The sequence below is a fragment of the Pteropus medius genome, unplaced genomic scaffold, assembly GCF_902729225.1.
Source record: "Pteropus medius unplaced genomic scaffold, Ma_sr-lr_union100, whole genome shotgun sequence".
NCBI lineage: Eukaryota > Metazoa > Chordata > Mammalia > Chiroptera > Pteropodidae > Pteropus > Pteropus medius.
This window is the reverse complement of record NW_024351730.1, coordinates 28,587,339-28,612,545: the sequence shown is the minus strand read 5'-3', so window position 1 is coordinate 28,612,545 and position 25,207 is coordinate 28,587,339. Positions and strand designations below refer to the sequence as shown.

At 38.5% G+C, this 25,207-nt stretch overlaps 1 protein-coding gene and 1 pseudogene across 2 annotated transcripts in view; one reads left to right on the top strand and one right to left on the bottom strand.

The window, feature by feature from the left end:
* RASGEF1B (RasGEF domain family member 1B) overlaps positions 1–25,207 on the top strand; it is a 590,398-nt gene that overhangs the window by 403,570 nt on the left and 161,621 nt on the right. The gene's annotated exons all lie outside the window — the stretch shown is intronic.
* LOC120588400 (uncharacterized) lies at positions 15,199–15,317 on the bottom strand (annotated as a pseudogene).

Sequence of the window (25,207 nt, the reverse complement as noted above, 5' to 3'; positions counted from 1 at the left end):
ATTCTGGAATGAGATATGGATTTTTTAAAGGAATAAAATCTGTTAATAGCATTGCCAAGTAATATTACTACTGTAATTGGTTTATTAAACTCACAGGAATGCCTTTGATAAAAAATACCAACTGAATGTTATACTTTTCATAAATGAGATCAAGTTCTGGGACCACTAGTTTCCATCATCTACATTAATAGTTTTTACCTGGAGTCTTTTTTATACTGATGAAATTTTGCAAGTCACCTTTTGGAGAAAGAGAGGTCACACCATATGCTGAAACACTCAGATGGAGGAACATATAGAGATCCCAACACTTTTGAAATCTTCTTCCTTTAAACTATCTGAATTTTAACTAGGTTTTAGAAATATGAAATTTTTGAGTCATACTAACCTGATATGAAATTCCTGAGTCATATGCAAATTTCAAACCAAAGTGGCACATCCAAAGAGGCCTACTGCCCAGGGTGGAGGTAGAAAACTTGTCAATGTACAGGATATTATTCATGTTGTATGGGCAGCTGGTACCCTAAAAATCCTCTGAGAGACAGCAGAAGGTGCTGTGCCTGTGATACTGATCACTTTTCTCTGTCCCAGCCTAATAGTTGCGTGCATCTGATAATTGCAAGCCCTTTATGATAATATCTACAAATTGTTCCTCTTGGTCTACTGGACACATTCATCAACATGCGAATGTCTTCAAACCTATAACAACTGAAAAGCATGGCTAAGGAGGAGCAGAAATAGGAAGCTCTCGCCAAGTGTTTCTAATGATTGTTTGAGAATTGTTAACAATTCTGAAAGTGTTTACTAATACAGCAACATCAGAACTGGCACTATAGATTAAGAGTATCAGAATCGTAGAGACTCAGGCTTGACTGATGAGACCCATCCCAAAATGAACAGAGTACTTCCAAAGAAAGTTAAGCCAAATTTCCATCTTTATTAGTCGGTGTTTCTGTCTGTACTCTATGATATTTCTTCCAAATTCCCCATACATCTACCTTGTATCTCCACAATTTGTGAGGCAAAGATGGGCCCTTTAAGAATAAGATGATTTGCTTGTTCGTAATTCAATCCGTAACTTTACTTAAGTAAATAAACTAATAAATAATTGCAAAGTTTTTTAATCCTGGATCTCTTTGGTCTATTTGATTTCTTCACCTGACTTTAATACTATAAACACTGATAATTCATGCGTAGAAAGAAAAGGACTATTTTTTTTTTTTTTTTGCTGAGCAGTAATTCATAAGCAGCTCTGTTTACTGGATGTCTGTAGGTCCCTTTTGGAAAGAGTCTGCCCCAACAACTGGATCCTTAGACTTATGAGTAGGCATTCAGGGTGCATCAGTCCATAGACCACAGGCTCTGTGGTTTAAATAAGGTAGTACGTCACAGTGGAAAGAGCATTGGAAACCTGGTTTCAAATCCTGGTTTTGCCACTAACTAGTTTTGTGACTTTAAGCGAGTTATTTAACCTCTCTAGCCTTCATTTTCAATGAGATAAAAATTGGATCAGATCTGAGCTTGTCTCAGATTTATTGGTAGTGGTATTTGGAGAGTGTTGAGAACAGTTATAAGACTGTACCCAGGCACAGTGGGAATGAGTATGCTCATTGATTGATTCAGCTTCAGGCTTATTCTGATTGATTAGCTATGTCTGCCCTGTACAGGTAGCGACAGGAGTGCCTCATATGCGTTGACCCTAGCTAGAAATGCACTCTAAAGTAACTTCCGTCTCTATTCGAGAGAGGTATAACAGAAGCAGCAAGATTATTTTACAATTTTCAGAACCAGAAGTAGAAAATTCTCTCCAACAAGACAGGTTTTTAGAGACAAGATTCTTTCCAACTCCTTGGCCTAGCTGTTCATATTTTCCTTCTGACTCTTAATAACTAGTTGGAACAAATGGACAGATGATGCACCCTATCTGGGGAATGAATGGAAGCACCCAGAAATTTATTCCTCACTGACAATCAGAACCCGGGCCTTGGAAGATTTACTTTGCTTACCAATCAGTTGATAATCTGTTAGTATGAAGTGCTTAGAGCTAGTTGTAAACTGGAGACTTTATATAATTTTTATTTGATGGGATCCACTCCAAGAGGTCTTTAAATCAGCCATAAATTATAAAAATTTTTCAAGCCTACATAATCTTAAGGAGAAAGTTTGCTATATAATTAATTGTAATGATGACTTCTATATTTTGGAATTTATGATAAGTGCCCTGAACAGCTTTAAATATTCAAGTCTGTATTTTCTTTATTTGTTTAATAAGATTTTCCAAGTTTCTAAAAACCTCAAAATTTGAAGGAGATTTGGATCACTGTTTATTTATCCATTAGAATAATTCACTTGAATCAAAGCTGAAGCTTTAGAATCACCATTCATTACCATCTGGCAAGTGTACTTTATATTTGACTATGAATCAGACTTTGGGGGTTTTGGTCCTTGTTTGTTTTATTGGATCCATTCCTAAATTTAGGAAAATTGTTGAAGTACACTATGTCTGCTTTCCGGCCCATACAATTGGATATTTGTTTTTGCCCCTTGACTGTACCTCAAGGATATTCAAGGAATCAAAGAATGTCCAGGAGGTCTTGAGGCCCTCTGGTGAAAGTCACTCTTGCCATTACCATTTTTATTGTTGGCTAGGTTGTTATTTATCCTGTGCCTTCATATTAAATAGCCCCCCCATACTCTCTTAAGCACAGAGATGCCACTTTCATACCATTTATAGTGCCTAGAAACTACAGCAGAGACTTAGAAAAAATAATTTTGGCTATGAGATGCTAATACAATTTTTACCTTATCCACAAAGCAAGTCCATCTACTTTGCAATTTCTCAAATGTCTGGGAGAACTTATGCAACAAAATCTGCTACCAGGGCATATGGGTGTGTTGACAGATGTCTTAAGTAGGTTTTCTGCCCTTCAGACTGCTGTAGTCTCTTCTTTTATAGTCACTGGTTCTGTGACGGCAAAAAGGAACAGTAGTAATATGTCACAGCTTTATTGTTTTTAAAAATCTATTAGCTTCGAAAGGACAGATACATACATCTTCAGAGAATATGATTGTATTTCAACTAATCCTTTCCTGAGCTAGAATTTTAGTGGACTTTTTTCATATTATTAGAACTGGTTGATTGTTTTTCTGCTAATATCCATTTTTTTCTCTTTCCTAACCAATATCCACATTCTTTATTCCATAGGAGTAGTGGTATATGAGTTGAGGTTTAACAACTGGATTGCTGAAGAAAAATGAAGAGCCCTAATTTGCAACATCTGCCAATTTTGTGGTGTTAATATTCCCATTATAGCCATTTTTAAGTAACCAACATGACATCACTGACCACAGAGTTGAGAATCAACGCACAGTAGCATACCATTATATAGTATTACCACTACCCAAAAGTAATAGATGTAAATGAACTTAAGAGCATAGAGAATAGTGAAATGTAATAAAATAATAAGGAAGTGGTGAGTTTTGAGTATATATTACCCTTGTTTTAAACATAATTTATTTGTTAGTGCATATAATTTAATTTTTAATAAGAGCCATGTTTAACAACTGGCTCACAAAGTTCCTGAAAATTTAATACTCCGTTCTTGTGAGCTGGTATGGAGTGGTTCCATTTCACCATTACAAATGAGATACGTAGAGACTAAAGTTTATTAATTCTCTGGGAATGCTTGAAAAACTGGGCAGGGAAATGTAAGGGATTCTAAACTCCCATCCTAAGCAGAGCAAATTAAAGAGCAGAGATGTGTCCATTTAACATGCTTTATTTGGTGCCAGTACAAAGCCCTGCCATTTGTGCACTTAATGCATAGATCATATCAACAGCAGAGTGGGGAGACCAGGCTTGCCAGATAGGCCACTCCTAAAAACATAAAAAGACTCTTTAAAAATTTGAAAGAAATATAAACACAACTGAATATGAAACCAGAAGAACTTGGACAGATATATTTTTACAAAGTTAGTTTAATCTAGATAATATAAACACATAGAGATAGTATTAAATCAGTCCGAGAAGGCAATACTGTGCATATCATTGTTCATTGTGTATGAAATAGAGGAAGCTGAGAAGAAAGGCCAAAAGGAAACAGAGCCTTAGAGTTTAATGTATGTAGGTAGATTAAGAAAATATAATTTGTAGTTACTTTGGCTACAAGTGAATGGATCTGAGGCCACCACAAGTCAGTCTTCAAAGCTTGGCTGCTTGGTTAGAATAGCTCCAGGTGCCAAGAGGGAATATGAATTCTTCTTTGTCTATCCATAGTGGGAGAAGAAAGCAAAAATGTCCTTCTATCCTACAGATCTTTCTTTTCCTTCTCCAGAAATTGCCTGCAAGCAGCATACTCCCTCACTCCCCACATCCTGTTGATTCTACCTTATCTGCTATTGCCAGGCATTTACCTGGAAGTCCCTTTATCAGTTTCTTGTCTAGTCTCGCTTACTGTCTCCTCCCAACTTCTGCTGTTTTTGGAATTGCAGCTAGTGTGTCAGTTCCAGGAAAACTTCCTGAACTTCAAGGCTTCCTCGGAAGACATACTGAGTTAAAATTACTTGCTTATTGGTATGTCTTTTCCCATAGACTTAAAAACTGCTTACGGATGGAGAAGTATCTTATTCTATTGTAAACTATGTGCCTGGAGTAAATCCTAATTATGTAATAGGCGCTCCATAAATATGTTTTTTTCTGAATGAGTAAAATAAATGAACAAGTGGCCATAGAGGAGACAGACCCAAAGGAACCTGGGAGGTTTTTCATTGCTTAATACACATAGTAATATCTATATTACTAGATAATTACACTGCCTTTATCACCTTCTCTGAATAAATGAGCAAAACAAAGTCAATTAAGAATTTTCCTTCAATGAGCATGCCTCCTGTTGCCCTTCTTCGTGCCAGTCCCTGTTAATCTCCCATTAGCTATGTTAATAATCTTGTCCCTCTTTCTCCTGGTTGGCTTCTGGGGCTCCTTGCTTACTGCACTAAGTACTATAGCTGGTCTATAATACCTGGGATGAAATAAAGGACAGTAGATTCCAATGCTAGGGACTCTCCACCCTTGAGTACCTGTGTTGCTTCTCTCCCCACTTTCCCTCTGCCTGAATCATCAAATGCATGCTTCTTTGTCTTGCTCTTCAGCACTCTGGCAAACACTGCTCTATACATATTCATGGAGATAAAATAAAATGGAGTAAGGAAAAATTACAGGTTAGACAAGTGCCTGGTGATAACCTAAATTATTATCTTTGCAGAAAGCTAAATGTTGACGTAGGCCTTTTACACACCTCCAAAGACATGAAATTCAGGTTCTAAATTAGAGGTAGAGTTACATTACGTACCTTGATATTTTATTCTCAGGTGTGTGGGCGATGTCTGGAAGTAAAATGACTTTAGCAGACTGGGGCTATTTCAGTTGAGATTGCTCTCATATTCATGACTTTTAGTAGGTAGATTTGCCCTGTACTTTGACTTTTCAGAGATTCACTTCTTTCAGTCTGCTGGAGTAAACATGGATTTTATTCACTGCTCTCAAAGCCATTTAGGCACGGCTGATGACAATCCATTGAAAGTGAGAACGTTTACTTCCTTTGTGACCATGAGATTCATCAGTCCTTACTTGCACTTTTTCTGCTTGAGCTTATTACCTCTATCAGGTATGAAAGCCTCAGGTGCTTTCATTACTCCTTCAAAAGCTTCCGGAGCAACGTGGACTGGCCTTCAGGCTGTGGCATTAGTTATCTCCTTGGCCATTGGAAATGGCCACTTTGGAGCTCTGAGTATGATAATGGTCTCTTCTCTCTTTGTTGAATTAAATAGCAACATCTGTAACTGCCAATATTTAAAACCTTGAGATTCCAAAAGATATTTATTTTCAACTTTTTAAAAGGATCCAAAATAGTAACTCTCCCTCCTAATTTGCTTAATGTAAAACTTTGTCTCTGTTATTTCTGTAGGACTCCACCAAAAAGTTCAGAAGAGTTTACACATATTGTCACCTCAGGAGTATTGGTTCAAAATATTTTATCTGCATGAAAATCATTAAGAAAATATAAGATGATATATTTTCAAGCGGTCTTTAAAACATTGTTTCTCAAAGTATGGGCCAGTTTCCTTGCATCTCATTTGGAGAGCTTGTTTAAAGTACAGATCCCCAGGCCTTACACTAGATACTCCAAATCAGAATGTGTGAGGTTGGGACTCAGGAATCTGCATATTCAGCAGCTTCCCTAATTACACTGATATGCTTTCAAGACTAATGGCCATCCATTTAGAACATTAAAAAAACAAATAAAATATAAGAAATACTCTGTCATTTCTCCTTGAAACACAATGAAAACAGCACCTTTCTCATGACTGCTGTGAGCTGATAAATATCTATTATTGGGCAGCCACGTAGGGCGGCATGCGTGGCAGAACTTAAGCTGTGGTGGGTAGAAGTTTGGTGTCAGTTCTAAAAATATGTAGCCTCAGTTTGAGTCAATAGCAGATGGCCTACAATTGAACATTATATGTCGTACATGAAATGGCTTATGTTGAACAGTCAGACTCAATAATTCAGGGGGAACAGAACAAGTCAGTTTCCCGGGCCCCAAATAATGAACACATTTCTCCTTATGATGTCTATAGTTAGACGAGATAAGGACAAAGATTTCTGGGGCCTATTCATTCATTCATTCATTCATTCATCCATTTGACAGATAATTATTGGGTACTTTGTCTCGGGCACTTTGCTAGATTCTGGGAATATAGATGTGGGCAAAACTTAGGTGGTTCCTGCACTGATGGGGCTTATAGCAGAGTGAAAGGAAGATATTAAATAAATAATCCTAGAATTACAGAAATAAGTATATAGTGACAATTTGTGGTAAAGGCTCTGAAGAAAAAATTATGTGGTCCTAAAAAAGTATGATCAGAGGATCTAATATAAACTAGATATAACATTTAAATTAATAGTGTAACTGATAACTCAGCAGAACAACCTGAGTGCTTCTTCAAACTTTCTTTGTTATACATATAATAAATATCATCAAACTAATAGCTAACATTCTCGAGTGCCAACTATCTGTCTTGGCACCATGGGAGATTTTTACAAATGTTTTCCTGTTTAACCTTCTTAATAACCCTATGAATTGTGTCTCATTTCCTGCAGAGGGAAGCATAAGCTCCCAGAGCTATTAAATTACTCAACTAGAATTCAGATTCTGGTCTATCTGATCCCAATGCCTATATTCTATTCACAGCAGTACATTAGATACCATAGATTCATAGAGTGTTCAAGCTAAATGGTATATCAGAAGTCATCTAGCCTGCTACTTGGCACCCCATTTAATAGATGCAAACAAAGGGTCTAGTACCTATCACAACTCATGTCAAAACTTGCTGAGAGCAGAGCTGAGTCTAGAACCCAGGTCTTGAGCCTCAACCCAAAGCTCTTCTCATTGTACCATGTTGCCTCTGTATCTTGTAATTATGTGTGTTCTGCTGGGGTTTTAGCATTTAATTGATTCTCTATGCTAGATTTAAAAACTGGTTTAAAAATCTAGGCTACAAAATAATTCCATTATCCAAAATTATACTACATTGTTTTTATTTATTATCATCTTCATAGTCCCCTTCTAAGCATTCAAAATTCACCTTATGATCACTAGTAGTAATGTGCCACTCTTCAGGTGCAAATACTATTCTGTTGGCACACTCTCTGTAATGAATGGACTTTTCAGCTGTATTTTCATTAGTGGAAATGTATTTATTTGTTTTTAGTCTTAACCCTGGGTTATAATAATCCCAAGGGCAATGCCCTGGTGCCTGAATCTGTACATCTGTAGGGTAAATATGGTGTATCCTCTTAGAGCACCAATTAAGTCAATGGCAAGCATTTTTAAAAGACTTTTCTTTAACATTACTGCAAGCATGAATATATTACAAAATAGAATGCAAAATTAGAATGAATTTTTAGATAAACAGAAGATTTTAAAGAAGTGGTGTGAATGTAGTTGAATGTTTTGGACTAACATCCCCCAAAGCATACTGTATCCCCTGCTGCCCCGACATGTGCTCACACCCACTCACCCACATACATTCACTCTTCTCTGCCATTAGGGAGAATTCGGTGAAAAAAATTAGAGAATATGTGCCTTAAATTCATTTCACACTCAAGTCTTTGTCTGTATCTGAAGGTGTAATGTAGAAGTAAAAACTTGTGCTGGAAGACTTAAGTTTGAATCTTGAAAACACAATTCCCCAGCTGTGTGACTTGTATACTCTGAGTTCTGGGTTGTTTAACTGTATATTAGAGATGTAGTACATATACCATAAGCCTATTTTGATGATTAAATGAGATAAATATAAAGTGTCAATATCTGGGACATAGAAAGCATTCAAGAAATGACAGTTGATTTGCATATATCATGATCACTTGTTTGTCAGATGGTAGGCAGAGGGTAGGGGTATGTCATGTAGCCAGGGAAATGAGAAAGCTACTAGTCCGAGAAGGATTTCCACCATGTCTTGGCTTATAGAGCATTAGAACAAGATGTAAGAACAAAACTCTCTCACTTTCTTTCTCTCTCTTTTTTTCTCTCTATCAATCTCCCTCATAAAACTGCACCCATGGAAAGAGGAAAGAAGCAAATAGTAGGTAGGAAAGATTGAGAGAGAGGCTTGAGAAGCTTGGAGCTTTTGAGATGTGAGGAGTATGAATCAAACTATCATAAAAACACCAAGGGTTACTTTTTCATCTTGCTGCTTCCTTTCAAACACTAATTTATAAAAAAATTAAGGAAACAATTGGAATATGATTTTTTTCTCCCACAGACATTTTGTTTTAAATCTAGTCTCTATTTTCTTCACATCTGTTGGGGAGACTGATATTATTTGTGGTGTCAGGATCAGAAAGTACATTCTGCCAGAACTAGTGAGATTCAGATTTTGCCTTAAATATGAACTCTTTGATTTTCTGGTTTATTTTCCCACTTCCTGTTTCCAAGGCCAAGAGTTTTAAAAAGATCAGAAAATAATTCGCACAATATTAGGCCCATAGGAAAAAAATGTTTTTATGGGTCAAGTGCAAATTCATCAGAATTATATAGCTTAAAATGTCTTCAGCAGGCTATATATAGGTTCGTAGGGGGGAAAAAACCCCATAAACCCTTGGATTCAATTTATCTAAGCTATGAAAACTCTATCATCAATTGACAAAACCAGCCAACAAATTCCTATACTCTGTATGCATAATGTTTCTAAGTGCCCTTCCCCACACACCCTTAGTGCATGAAGGTCCAAACAACAGTTCTGCATATATCTATCTTCAGTCTAGTTCTTCCAGGGAAGGAGTTAAGAGAGGGCAGTTGCTCTGAAGATCAGAAGAGTGTTGAGCTTCGATACTGGCCTGGAGGAAGTATGAATTCCAAAAGGTATTTTACCTGAAGGTAGAATGAATTCCAGACCCTCCTCCAGAGAAGATATTCTACTCACCTCTGTGCTATCCCAGTTGACACCCAACTCACTCCACTGAATCTTACCACACTCTTTGGGAGCTAGAAGATAAGAGCCCCATATCACCTTTTCTATCTATAGAGAAGACAATTTCCTGGTCTCTGTCTTCAAACCAGCAACATTTCCATGTGTTTCCAGATTAAACATATAAGGAGTTTTAACATCTTTATATTTTTTTAAGGTTTTAATGTTATTTTAAAAAATAAAAATATCTAAGAGAAATAAGAACCTTCCTGAACCACATTCACCCATGGTTCTGTCATATCTCTTGCTTTGATATACTTCTCAGGGCCTCTTTTCATTATACCTTTTGAGGACATTCAGAGATATTTGTCTCTTAGAGAAATCAAAAATAGTCATAGAGGTGACAAAGCTTTAAAAAATGCTTACATGTTTTTCTTTCCTGCCAAACATCTCTAAACATTGCATTACGCCCAGATCTACCATGGTAACTTCTTGCCCAGCTGGAAGATGTCATTGGCTAGCCTGCTTTGAAGAGAAGATCCACTGATCATCTCAGTTGTGTATGACTAAAGAAAATACTGACAGTTTTGATCAAAGACAGAGATGACCTAAACTGGATGTTGGCAATTCTCAGGACTAAAAGCTTAGGCCAATGAATCATAGTTGCTTCAAAGAGATGTCATGAGGCACTGGGCCTTAGGAACTCGTTCTGCCTTGTAGCACCAGGATAAGATGAAAAGTGAAGGTATGGAAGGGATCCTAACAAGGACCTTTGAGCATCAGCTTCCAAAGGAACTTCTGGGTATTTAATTTTCACACAGTAAAGAATTTACATCAGTTTCTTTCTTTTTTTTACTGAATTGACTGTCATTTTATAGACACACCCATTCCAATTAGGAATGTTTTCTTTTCATAATATGTACTTTCAGATGACAACTATCAGGGCAGGGGGTCAATACTATGAATTAACTGAGGTCTAGAGCACTTGGCATGTGAAATGAATGAATTCTTGCCTATCTCCCTTTCAGCAGGAGAGAGAAGTTCAGAATTTGAGGCTTAGTGCAGGTTTTCCTAAGGCTCTTCCGAATCATGGGTAGTTATCTACAGAATGTAATATGTTGAACATTTCTTCATTCCACAAGTATTTATTGAGTCAGGCACTATGCTAGAAATTAGGAGAAAACAGAAGAGGCAAGTCCCTGCCCTCACGGATAGACTAATAGGAGAGAGGAACACCAAATATTTCCACAGGGAGCTGGAACCCCAGACCTCCCATGGCTCCCACCAGCTTCAGTAAGTGCTTTGGTTTCTCAATTCTCACTCAAGAGTGTCCGTAAAGTCTGGCCCACTGACCTGATACATCGTTGTCTTCTGGAGAGCTTGTCTACAATGCATATTTTGGGGATTTACCCTAGTCTTATAGAATAAAATCTCTGATCTTTTAACAAGCATCTCAAAATCTTTCTGATGCCATAAATTCTCTCTTTGCACATTTTAATTGCGATAAGGCTTTACAAGTTTTCTGTAAGAGGGAACACATGAGCAAGCATGTTGGTTTGTGGTAGAGTGAGCACTTGATTTGTGGCTTTCAAACATGATTTTAAATGTTGGTTCCCCCAGTTACGCTTTGCTTTTGAGTCTTAGTTTCTTCATCCCCCAGCCCACTGAAAGATTGTGTATGACATTTCCAAGTCCGCAGTCTGGGATCGTGTCTTTAGGCTGCTTTACTTAATTAGTAGTAAGTTACTTATAAACAATGTTAAAACACAAACCATGGACATGGAGAAGATATTTGCAAAATTTATCTATAATACATAAAATACTATAGTTCAGAATCTATATTTTTAAAAATTCCTACAAATCAGTAGACAAAAAACAAAAACACAGAAAAAATGGCAAGGAATGTGAATAAGAAAATACTCATCCAATGGAATGAGTATTGCAGCATTGCTTGTAAGACAAAAATATCAGAAACAATCTAAATGTCCATTTACAGAGAAAAGGGTAAATAAAATGAGCAGTTAAAAGTGATCATCTACATCAACTGGTTAGATCTCAAGAATTTTATGTTGAGCGAAACCAAGAACAAAACAATATGGATCATTTATATTAAAAAAAGAACAAAAATGTTATATCTTGTCTTATAACGCATGTTTATACGTGTAAAAACTTTTAAAAATGAAATTGGAATCAAAGTCATAATATTTGTTGCCTGAGAAGAATAAAGATTTAATAGTTGCTAAAAATGAATCATAAGACTATAAGTGTTTGTCATCATATTATTCTTTATAGTTTTCTGAAATATTAATGTTTCTGAAAATTAAAATATGAAACTCATTACTCTTCATAGTCTCATAGCTGAAGGAACTATTTAGATAGACAAGAGGAAGTTACTAACTTAAGATGCAATGAGGAGTCCTGATATGCCTACTAGCTGGAAGATCTGGGGTTGGCTGGGGTGTGTTAGAGGTCCCCACAGACTTTCATGCTCCCCCATGAAGAGAGGCCCCAAGAATATGAACCATGTTTGCAGTGTAACTGTATTTGTTTTTAATTCTCTTAGCTACTGTTTATGTAGACCGTGCAATTACCACTCAGAGATTCTGAGAATAAATAGCTCTCTTTCTTCCCTTCCTTGTCCCCGCTTCTTACCCCGCACCTGCCTGTGGTTTGGCAGCCACACTTGACTGCCTTACAATTGGCTACTTCTCTCCATTTCTATTTTATCTTCCTGTCTGGTAGGTGGCTGCTGTGGGAGTACAAAGAAGACAAAGAAAGGAGAGAACAAAGAGGGAGAATGTAATTGACTCTGGATAAAAAAAGAACATCTCTTGGTTTATCATCCAAAGAGTCAAGTTTCATGCCCTGACCCACACATGACTCTAGAGATAACAGCACCAGAGATTTTAACTTTCAGGCTGCTGAGCAGTTCTGTAATGACCCTTAAGTTCTGTGCAACCTGCCCTTTAGAAAAGCGGCACACACACACGGAGACATACACCCATGTACTCAAACCCCACTGCCACCTCCCATGCTTTAGTAGAACCTCCAGCTTGTTTGGGCAGACTCTACTCCCATGAGTAGAAACCAGTGTGTTCAAGAGAGTGGAACACAAGGCATCACGTTCATTTTAATGTGCTCTCCCATGTATGCATTTAATGTGCAAGCTCCAAATTATACAAGTCAAAGAAAAAGAGAGTTTATTTTCTTTACAATTTATGTGTTATCATCTAGGTTTTCCTCTTCTTGGAAAGAGGATAGATGTTTGTTGCTTCTGCCCTGCTAGGAAAGAGCTTCCTTGGCAAAGTAGAGAGCAATCATTTCCAAAAAGTGTGGTCTTAGTACTGGCAGTATCAGCATGACCTGGAACCTTGTTAGAAATGCAACTTCTTGGGCTCTACCCAGACCTACTACTGGGTAAAGGCCCAACAATCTGTATTTTAACAATTCCTCCAGGTGATTCTGATGCACGTTAAAGTTCTAGAACCTCTATTATAAAGAAACAGCACTGAACCAGAAATTCAGAGATAAGACTTTAGGTCTCAACTACCTTATTTACCAACTGTGCCACCTTGGGCAAATAACTCATTAGAATCAAGTGTTCTTAATATAATGTAAACAACAACTATTTACTGAATGAGTAATGTCCATGAAAGTTCTCTGAAAACTGTAAAGGATCATATAACTTATAATTGCAGTTATCTCATCCTGGGAGTGGTTTTGTTTGCTAAATCAGAGGCTCTGATTTAAGCATCTGCTCTGTTTCTCTTAGAAGCTGCTTGTCACTATTCCTGAAGAGTTGCCAGATTTAGCAAATAAAAATATAGGACACACAGTTAGATTTGAATTTCTATTAAACCACAAATATTTTTTAATATAAGTATGTCTCAAAATTGAATGGATGTACTTATACTGAAAAATCACTCAATGTTTTTAGCAATTCCTATATTTACTACGGTATCCTGTATTTACTCTTGTAACTCTTTTTTAAAGGGGTCTTTTTTTTAAGATTAGGGATCAATTCTTATTGATTTCAAAATGATCATGTATAAAAAGGAGTGTTTTAAGCTTCAAGTAGCAGAAACCCCAATGTTTTTAACAAATGAAGTTTGTCTTACACAGCAGGCAGTCTTGGAGAGACAAGATTCTAGGAAGGTTTAATGGCTCAAAGACACCAAGGATCTGGTTCTGGGTTCCTGAGATTCTCTTGGTTTTTCTCTCATTATTACAGATGGCTCCAGTAGCTCTAAGTATCATATCCTCACAGAGCTTTCTTGTCAGGCAACTTTATTACGTCAGGAAGAGAAATGTCTTTTCCAGAATCTTTCTGGAAAACTGGAAAGTTATCTAGCTTTTCCAATCTCTAGAGTAGAGGTAACCATGGAGGAGTGGGTGAGGGAAGCATTTGGGATAGCTATGTGAAAGTGTCTGCCAGTGTTGAGCAAACATTTATCGAGTGCCTACTATGCGCCAACCCCTGTGCCTAGTGTTAGAGACACAGAGATGTATAAGACAAAGTTCCTGCCCTCCAGGAGTTTATACTCTGTTCAAGAAGGCAGATGTGGGTCACATGAGTTTATATTATTAGCTTTGTGTTTTGTTAGAGATCTGTGCTGAGTGTAATGAGAGCTCATTGGAGAACTTCTCTCAGGCCAGGAGGTCAGAAAAGTTCTCCCGAAGAGATTCTACTTAGCATGTGGTAGATGCTTGGGATTGTGAGGATTAAATCAGTTCATATATATACAAATCTTATAGTTTCTGGTACATAATAAGGATACAATAGATGCTAGCTCTTATAATGATTATTATCCTAGTGGGGGCAAGTGGTTGGCCTGTCACATGGGTGCCCATCTTTTATTGGCTGATGTAAATAAGGGAGTGGGAGCTGCCTTACCAGACACAGGGTTAAGAAGTTAAACAAGGCATGGTGAAAATGGGCAGAAACTAAGCAGGTAGCAGAACTAGGGAAATTAAAATTCACAGATCTAAAGAGCTATCTAATCAGTGTTTCTCAAAGTTATTACAGCCTTTGCTCCTTTATATATGAGTGTGTGATCCTCATATGATTATTGTTGTTAATTGAAATTTAAAATAAATTCAAAATTGTAACTATAAACAAATCAAAACAATGAGAAGGTATGCTGCTTTATTTTTAAGCTGTATCACATCTCCCCTTGTTCCACCAATGTTATTCAGATACCCTTCTTTCTGCTTACCCTGTTCATAAATTAATGCTTTGAAGATCATATAGATTGGTGATTTTTCATTCTATGATGCCCCAGGTCCCTGGAGGGTGCCATAGGGCTACCTCAGGGACTAAAGAGAAGGTCAACTTTTCTGGGTTCTGCTGTATTAACAATTTTACATGCTCCTTTTCTCTCTCTCTCATACACACACACACACACACACACACCACACACACACACACACACACACACATACTCCCTGCCCTCTATTAGCTGTGTGACCTTGGGCAAGTTTCTTGCCCAAGTAACTTCTCTGTGCCTCAGCTTTCTCATCTGTAAAACCGGAATGAAAATAAAATTTCCTGCCTCATAGGAAATTAGTGTTAAGAGTGAGAATTAGATGAGGTAATCGACCTGGAGTGGTTAGTGTAAAGCCTGGCATATTCTTTTATTATTATTATTATTTTTTTAGGCGAGGCAACCCTTGGTTGACTTCACAGATTTCAAGGACCTTGTCAGCTTACAATCCCTTATTTTTTATATTTTACACCTACAGCACCTGATCTTCCTAGGTGGTCTCCCATCCAACTACTAACCAGGCCCTACCCTGCTTAGCTTCTGAGATCAGGCGGGATCGGGCTTGTTCAGGGTGGCATGGCTGTAGACAAGGCTGGCAGATTCTAAGTACACAATAATTGTGGATAATTAGCAGTATTGTTTTTATTATTAGTTATCGAGGATTGAGATATGACTTAACGAGTTCCACTGCTAAAAAAAAAAAAAAGTCCACTCTGTTTATCAAACCCTCTTCTGTAGCTGAAGCCATTGAGGCCAGAGAAGTTGAATGACTTATCTGAAGTTACTTAGTTAGTGGTAGATCTAAGTCCAGACCTCAGGTCCCCAGACTGTCACTGCAGAGCTTATTTGCATGCACAGTTCACAATGCTTTGACAGCTCAAAAGAATTTTACTTGAATTATTGTAAAACTGGCAGCAGATGGCAAGAGTCCTTGTGAATATATTTCAGAAATGGGTTTTAATGCTTCAAAGTCTGATGTTAGGATAGACCTAACTTCGCAGCAGGTATTAGCATCCACTTGGGCCACCGACAGGATTCCTTTTCAAACCTCCTTTCAATTGCTACCCCAGACCTAGTTCCACTCTCAGCAGTTTTAGAGAATGATCTCTCCTCCTAGCAGGCTGAACCTTCACTGAGCCACTAAGTAAACTCAGAGAGATGGCCTTCGGAAACAAACAAGTTCTCCCATCCAGAGGAGAAAGTCACCCACACTCATTATAGGTATCCCAGATTCTCATGAGTTCCCAGTCAGGAAACCCAGAATTTATCTTTAATTCTTATTTCTCTTCCCTGCATTCTTATGTTCATTTCTTTAAAAAAAATCTCCAAAGGCCTTTTAGCAAAACCTGGATCTACTTGGTCTCACTAATGTAGTCTCTTCCATTAGTCAGGTCATTCTCTTCACTGGACCTAGCAAGTAATAAATCTAATTAAAATGGGCTTAGGTGGCCAGAGTTATTGTCTCACATGACAAGAAATTTAAGGAAGGCAGTTAACGGGGTTAATGCAGTGGCTCAATATTGCCAAGAGTGCTGGGGCAACTTCTTTGCAATTTTCTTGTGTGCACCTCAAAATACAAGATGGGTACCACAACTCTAGATATTATGTCTTTTCAGGACAGTGTCCTAGGTAGGACACCCCTCACCCCCCCTACTGCCCCCATCCCCATCTGTCTCTCCTTGTTTATGATACAAGAAAATCTTTCCCAGAGTCCCTGAGGGTCGGAATGGGTTTTGTTGTCCATGTCCTAGCTGCAAAGGCAGCTGGGTGACTCTGTGGTGAGTGGGCTCTGCCAGGTAGGAAGGAAGGGAGTAGGGTGGCGGGTGACTTAAACAATGTTAATTGATTTTTTTCATACTTCTAGAGGCTGGAAGTTTATGATCAATGTGCTGACAGGATTGGTTTCTTCTGAGACCTCTTTCTTTGACTTGCAGATGGCCGCCTTCTTGCTGTGTGCTCACATGGTTTTTTCTGTGTGTGCACACATCCCTAGTGCCTCTCTGTGTGTCCAAATCTCCTTTTCTTATAAGGACATCAGGCATATTGGATGAGAGCCTACTCTAATGGCCTCATTTACCTTAATCACTTCTTTAAAGGTCGTATCTCCAAATACAGTCACATTCTGAGGTACTGGAGGTTAGGACTACAACATGAATAGGTGAGGAGCTATTTAGCCCAGAAAACCAAAGATACCTGTCATATTTCCAGTGACGGGTTTCTTTCTACCTACTCCGGAATCTTTGCTTGTTCTGTCCCTCTTATTCAGAATTACTTTCTCCTTTCCAGATATCCAAAACACTCGTTTTCCTAAGAAAATCCAAAGCCCACTTCTCCCACTATTCCCATTCTTCTGTCTTTTCTCATCTCCCCAGCCCACTTCAAGTGAACCCTGCCTCCATTCTTATGCATGTATCTTCATCATTGAAGATGTGTCAGCCTGGGAATAACTTGATGAGAGCTTAAGAATATTATAGACAAGTCATGACATCACTCAGTGTGAATGCTTGTTTAGATATAACCTGGGGTATAATGAACTTTGGCTGACGTGGAGGAAAGGGTCAGTATGCTGAGATGGAAATGTGATCCGAAATCTTTTCTAAAATCTGCACGTTAGTTCATCAGTGTTACATGTTATAGTGAGAACTAGAGAGGAACTTGGAGTCCAATCTGGAATCTTTTAAGGGGACTTTCAAATAAGAAACTAGAAAATAAGATTTTCTTTACCAAAGGGAAATTGGTTGGGCACTGTTTTACATACCGTTGAATTTCTGATCAGGAGATTCTCAACAGAATTACAATCTCATGCTATATGCTTTCCCCTCTCTAGCTATTATCTTTAGTATAATGTGTTAGTATGGAGCTAGGAGAATGGCAATTTCAAGATTAAAAATCTCAGCTCACCAACTTTTATAGCAGCAACTATACCTCAGTTTGATTTAGAAATGTGCAATTAACTTCTTAGTCCTCCATAAAAAGAGTATATTTCTCAGAGGAGGGATCTGGAGTCCCTTATTGATAAGATACTCCTGGGTGTGGAATTCTTATTTGTCACAGCTTCTCTGTTTGACTTTAAAATGGATTATCGAAAGATTATTTTGATAATCTTTTATCAATTATTTTGATAACCTGGAATTTATAGAAAGGAACTGTTACTACCTGAGCCTGCTTAAAGCATCATGCCTTCAAGTTGCCTCTTCTCTGTCAATGCAGAGGTTTTTTTTATCTCTGATCAGTGATGGACTTCAAAGAGGGGGACACATTTTGCACATTTTGTCTTTCCACCAATTCCTTTTTTTGCAGCTTTTATAGAAAGGAAGCCAGTGTACACCTACACACATGACATGCAAACAAAATAACAGGTGTCCTGAGCTGGAGCCATCCAAAAGCCAGCCCTGTTAGTGACATTAGGAGCCATGAAAATGGTCTTTCAAGTCAATAGCACTTTTTTTTTTGGTCAGGCTCATAAGGAAAATATAGCATTAGGAGTTTGGCTTTATGTTTGAATAATCCACTATTTTGTTACATGCACGTTTGCCATGCTTTCTTATTTAAAATCAGCAGAGGCCTTCTAACTCTAATATATTGTGATAAGTTGTAAATGGCTGGTGTTGCACTAAATAAATAAAGTACAATAGGATCATGAAGCAAGGCACCATTAGTTCTGTCTGAAAAGGGAAGAATCATAGACAAGTTGATAGAGAAGGAAGCCTTGAAAATGAATAGAGTAGAATTTTGACAGATGGGAGGATAAAGGGTGGAAGCAAGAGGCAAGAACATGGGGGAGTGAAAAAAATTCAGGGTACATTGAAGGAATGAGGAGTAGTGGCACAGATGTTGGGCACCAAGACAAGGGCGTGTGGACAAAATTTTCAAAGGAGGGAATAGATGCACAAGTTAGGTATTAAAGGATACAAGTTATTGAGAAATTAGAAAAGAGACCATCAATAGAATAACAAAGTATACAGAAAAAGATCTTGGCACTAATATTTTACATAATTGGAGGGACTATAGACCAATGCTTGTAAAGTGGTTAAGAGCAAGAAAGAATATTACATTGTTATGTTTTTAACTAAATTATTTGGTCTGTCAGTGCATATTTAGATATGGGGTTTGTTCAGAGGTCAGCATAATCAAGGAAATCTTCCTAGAGTGGGTGGAGATGGGCCAAAGTCTGGTAGGTAAGGGAGACTTGAATTAACGAGAGAAGATGACATTCTTCCTGAGTCAATGAGTAGGACTGTGGGAGCAGAGGTGGTAGATATAAAGGACAATAAAGAAATTAGCCTAGCAGTGAGGCGGGTGGGGAGATTTAAGATATAGAATCAGTTCAGTGTATCTTGGTCTTGATTGCACATTGAGTCACCTAGGAAGATAAAAAAAAATTGATGTCTGGGTCCCATACCCAGGAATTCTGACTTAATTGGTATGGAGTGTATCCTGAGCAATGAGACCTTTAAAAGCTCCCAGTGCTTCTAGGGTACAGTTAAATCTAGCATGGAGCCCCACACACTCCAAGCTGAGGAATTTGGATTTATTTCCATAGACATTGCATATTCTTAAGTGATGAAGAAACAGAAGTGGTCTGTTAGAAAGAAGAAGATGATAATTGAAAAGTAGATTGGAGAGAAGGTGAATCTCATGTAAATGAGTCCAACCAGAGATTCACAGAGAAATGCTGGTGTTGAGTTCTCAGAGCAGCAAGCTAGTATTGTATCTGTGGGAAAGCAATGAACAGGGCAGACTCCAGAGATGCATTAAAGGATCATCCTGAGAACCTGGTGACAGGGACATTGAGATTTAGCAGAAAGAATGGTGATTTTCATAGTAGATGGACCTGCATTCAAATTGCAGCTCTGCCCAATTTCCAGCATTATAAACTAGACAAGGCCTTTAACTCCTTTTTTTTGGACTCATCTCTCTGCTTTAGAGATAGAAATAATAATACTGACCTAGCAGAGGTGGGGTAGAGAACAGTGAGATAATGTATACAAAGTACCTGGCATAGAACAAGTATTCATTAAAAGTGATCTGTGGTGTCATTTCTTATAGGGGATAAAAACCCTATAGACAGATCAGTGATCAAAACCTAGCTCAGTCCCTGAATATTGTGTGATTTTGAATAAGGGATGTAATCTCTCTAAACTTAAATTTTCCCATCTGTAAAATCAGCACTTCCTTTTTTTTTTTTTTTTTTTTTATGGCTGAGTAATATTCCATGGAATGAATATGCTACATTTTATTTATCCATTCCTCAGCTGATGGATGGATATTTGTGGTTCTTCTTTGGAGAACCGTCTATTTAAATCTTTGTCTGTTTTTAAATTGGGTTCTTTATTTTTTATTATTGAGTTGTATGAGTTCTTTATATATTTTGGACACAGATTCCTGATCAGATATGTAATTCACGACTTTTTTTTTTCATTCTGAGGTTCATCTTTTCACTTTCTTAATGTTATCCTTTGTAGCACAAAAGTTTTTCTTTTTGATGAAATCCATTTAATCTATTTTTTCTTTTGTTCTTTGTGCTTTTGATATATCTAAGAAGACTTTGCTTAGCCAAAAGTCATGAAGATTAACTCCTTTGCTTTCTTCTAAGAATTTTATAGTTTTAGTTCTTACATTTATGTCTGTGATTTATTTGGAGTTAATTTTTATCTGTGGTGTGAGGAAGGAACCCAATTTCATTCTTTTGCAAATGAATACACGCCATTTGTTGAAAAGACTGTTCTTTCTCCCTTAAATTGCTTTGGCACCCTTGTCAAGAATTATGTCTAGCCTTATGCTGCCTTATCTTTCAAATGAGGAAAAACATCCAAGTTTGGGAATATCTTATAGGACATGCTGCTATTACTCTCTGTTTTTAGATTTATTTGATGTCATTGAAACATTTAAAATTATCTACCATTTGAGACCTTAGTCTGTATTTCACATTTAAAGCATTGTGGTAAGAAAATTATCAGCTTTTTTTTTTCTTTCATTTTTCCAAGTAAAAAAAGCAAGCAAGCAAACCATGGAGACCTGGCTTAAGGTCACAGGTGTTCACAGGTGCACACACTGTTCACTGTCACACATTTTCACAAACATCTCTCTCTGTTGGCATTCTTTCCTTAATGCATAACTCAGCTGGACCACCAGTAGGTTTTGTGGCTAGGTAACCGTGCTTAATTCTTCCTTTATGTTCATCACTGCGGATTTTCAATACAACTCTAGAAGTCTTATTTCTCTTCCTCAAATATCTCAAAACTCCTTTAAACAAACGTGTATTGTTTCTTTGCCCTGAAGGTAAAACACAGCAACCTTGTTTAACAGTAAAGCTCACGTGGCTAGTGGTTTAGAAACAGAAGGCTTGGTTGTCTTCCCTCCGGTCTTGGGTCTCATCCTCATTTGTTCAGCTGAATGAGGAGCAGAGCTGAAAAGGGGCAAGCAGGCGGGCCAGTCAGAACTGCTCTTTATTGAAAGGTAAGGCAGCATATGGGGCTGCCTTTCATGGGACATTCTGCTTGCAGAGTGTGTGAGGCAGACAGTGGCAGCAGGCCTTGGGGCACAGTTAATCTATCCTCAAGGGCACAGATGATTTCCAGTTTTTCAGGCCATCCCAGCAGTGGTCTTGGGTTGCTAGATCAATAGGGCAGAGGGTAGTTTGGGTCCAAAATGGGCAGTAGAAAGTGATTCTGGAATGGAACTTAGAATCTACTGATCCCTCCTTAGGCCTGGCGTTTTCAGTGATTATCTCCTTAATGACACAGGGTTTGGAATTTCATCTTAGCCCTGTAGGGAGGAGTGAAGTAGACATATGGGGAAATGAGTTTCAGTGAATCCAGTAATAGCACTAAAAAGACAGACAGAATCTAATCAGCCTTGAATCATTTTTGTGAGATGATGTAAGGAATTAATGCTAGGTTTTGTTTTCTGTAAAGCTAGTGCATGGATAACCCTTTAAATAGCTCGAGAAATTAATTTGCTAACATTTCTGAAAGATATTCATAATTATGCCATTCACATAATTTGTACCATCTTCTGCTTCATTCTCTGTGGGTGCTTGCCAGAGATATACAACTGGTCTATTCTACATCAGAAACAAGGACTTACTGCTCTTACAGAGATTATTTCTTCTTTATGGGTGAATGTAGTGGATAGAAAAGTACAAGTAACATGAATATCATTTACTAACTTTGGACTTTCCATTGAAGAATTGTGTATTTATCAATCTAAATTGTAATATGAATGTGTTCTGAAGGACTTACCTTCCATAGAGTTCATTACTTTGAAGTTCAAGATCCCTCTCTAAACTTGTCTAGGCTAACAGTTGCCAATCTTCTTTGACTAAGAAATGCTTTCGAATTTAAAATACTGGTGGATAAAGAGCTAGTTCTTAACAGGGGATGGGTGGGTGGGTGGGGGTGGTGGCGTCTAACCTGGAGGGTGTTTTGAAGTGTTGTCACAGAGACTGAGGGGACTACTAGAATATAGTGGAAAGGGAAAGAGATGCTAAACATTTGCAGTGCGAAGGACAGTCCTGCACAACAAAGCATTTACCCACCCAGAATGTGAATAGAGATCCCCTTCCTCCACATTGAGAAACTGACCCACTCACTTGAGCCTGAGTCTCATCCCTGTGCTTTTAATGGACTGTGTACTTGTCTTTGTATCCTGGGCTGATAACCATAAGGAGCAGCCACAGGAATGTTTGATGCAGTGATAAGAAAAAAATTCTGAGATGTTCCAAATTAATTTACAGCAGCTGGAGAGTGAGAGAAAGAGACAGAGCTGCTAGTCTGTTAATGGATGCTGACCAGTTAACAAAAGATGTCTCATGTCCCTGTTTTGCCTGTTGGGACTTCAGATTAATTTCCAGGTGGCTGTTTCTGTAGATTATTTTAGCCAGGCCCCATCTAACTCCAGGAGCCTCCACTTGTTTAGACACAGGCTTTAGAGACTGCTGCCGCTGCTAATCCACAGGAGCGGATTTCTTTATACTGATTCTAGAGCTGGCCTGCTTCACCTTCCCCTACCCCTTGTCTATAGCTCATGTAAATTCTTTCAGACTACCTCTTTCCTTCCTCTCCCCGCTACTCGATGTATAAAGATGCTTGCAAAACTCTGGGAGGATGGACAGATTCTTTTCTACCTAATCATGCTGCTGGTGGTTTAGGCTCCATGCCCCAAGCCCTGTTTTTGGGCTAGCATTTTGGCTCAATAAAACTTTACTTACAAAAAGACTTTCAGTCCTGAAAGTTAAAAATTTTTAGTGTAACAACAGTGATAGCATTATCTGGGTCTGTGTTGTTCGTTTGCCTTCCTGTTTCCCCTCTGATCTAGACTCAGCCAAACCATCTTCCTCCCACAACTTCATTCCTGTCATCTGAAGCTAATGTTCACCTTGCTGTTCTTATTAATAAGAACGACTAACGTTTACTGTGTTTACTTGGTATCAGAGAAGATGCTGGATCAATTTTTCATTTCTTTTGTCAACACAGTAATCCCAAAAGGAGGATATCGTAATATCCTTCACAAAAATGAAACTGAAGCTTTGAGGGGTTCTATAACTTTCTTAAAGTCATACAGAGGGGACAGAGAAACTTATGGAGCAGGAATTTGATCCCAGGTCTGTCCACCTGTAAAACAGTATCCTTGGGTCAGCTGTGCTGCATTGCCTCCCCCAGCCTTTGTCTCTTGGCTGGTGGACTCTTCATTGTCTCCCCTGCCAGCTCGCTCACCATATCTTCTGTCCCCTCTGCTAGGAAACTTCTTCTTTTCTTGTCCTTGACCCAGCCTATTTTGCCTGGCCGACTCCTACTTAGTTTTCAATCTCATTTCCTTGGAAAGCTTTAGGCGACTTTTCCCACTTTAGGATAGGGGCCTCATCTCCATTCACTCTCTATTTCTCCAATCATGGGCAATAATGACAATGTTACAAGTGTAGTTCACATGGCTATACCCCTTACCAGACACTAAGGGTTTGTGACTTTTCCAACACTCTGTCCCTGATGCTGAGCTCTGGACTTGACACAGTGCAGGTGCTGCACAGATGTTTGTGAAATGTGGAAATGGTCACCTGGGCTCAGCCTCTGGCTCTTGCCATTCCACGAGTGGCTCAGGTGGGTACTTCCCCCAGCCCTAGGCCTCTGGTCACAGCTAGGCTTCTTGATTGGGACCCTCTACCTGGTCAACTATAAACAGGGGGCTGAGAAGAACGTGGGTGGGAAGAGCATCACTGGTGGGCATGGAGACAGGGCTTTTTAGGAGAGGGCTGGCTGGCTATTTGCGGTCTCATAGCAGGACAAGTGGGACAAACTGTCATAATGTGGACTCTTTGGGTCACATAAGAAATTAGAAATGGCTTCCTGAGCCACTAAATTCCTCTAACCATAGTGTAATTAAATGACACCCCAACCTGGGTCAGGTGGAGTCCCCACCCCCTAACTCTCCAAACAAACTTGAGAGGAAAAGAGTTGTGGGTTCTATGAGAAAAAAAGAACGAACATTTCTTGAGTAATGCTTTTGGCATTTAACAATAAATAAAACTATTTCATTACGTAGAAGTCAGCAACTCAGGCACATTTTTAAAGGATTATATAGATCTTCAACACAAGTATTACATTGTGATGGTGCCTACTATGTGCCAGAGACATTCAACATGTGTATGTGGGCTCATTTGTTTGTTTGTTTTTCTCTCTACTATTTACTGCCATCCTAAGTCTTGGATACTGTTTCCCTATTTACACATAGGAAACATAGATAATGTAACTTGCCCAAGGCCATGCATCTCGTAAGTGGCTGAGATGGAATTTGAACTGAGGTCTGTCCGAATCCAGAGTCTAGTGAGTTGCTGGTTGTCTCATGCAAAAGCATTGCCACTCTTCCTCCCCACAATCCTTGCACTTCCTCATTCTTACAGAGACAATGCTCTCTGTCACCAGGGGTGAGCTGAGTGGCCCAAGAAAGCATGAGGAAAAGAAGATTCAGGCATGACTGGGATGGGTGGGTGAAGAGGAGGATACTTAGTCTTTTCCAAAAAATGAGGTAAAACTTCTGCCAACTTGCAGGTGTGGATCCGTGACATAAATGGGAAGCCTTTCTTTTCCTTTAGGACTGCTCTTCATCAAGCAGAAATGATTGAGAATGCTTTGGGTCAAAAGTTTTACTTTTTTTATTCTTATCCAAATTTTGTTTTTTAAACCCAGAAAAATAGTTAGTCTGATTCCTCCAGGAAACCTGTACTCATAAATAGATCCTCCAGACCATAATCGAAATGATAATTTCTCCTCTGGGCTAGACCAAGCCTGGTCACCGACTGCAATTATCATCTATCTGCCAGTCTCCTGTGCCGATGCATTTGGTCAATCTATCCTCATTTCCACACAGTGCAGAGTTGGGTGTTTTTTCTCTGCAGCTCAAATCCTCTTAGTCTCCAAAGGCAAGTGTGACTGCTATAAATCAAATTGAATTTCCAATTCCCAGGGTAGCCTTTCTCATTG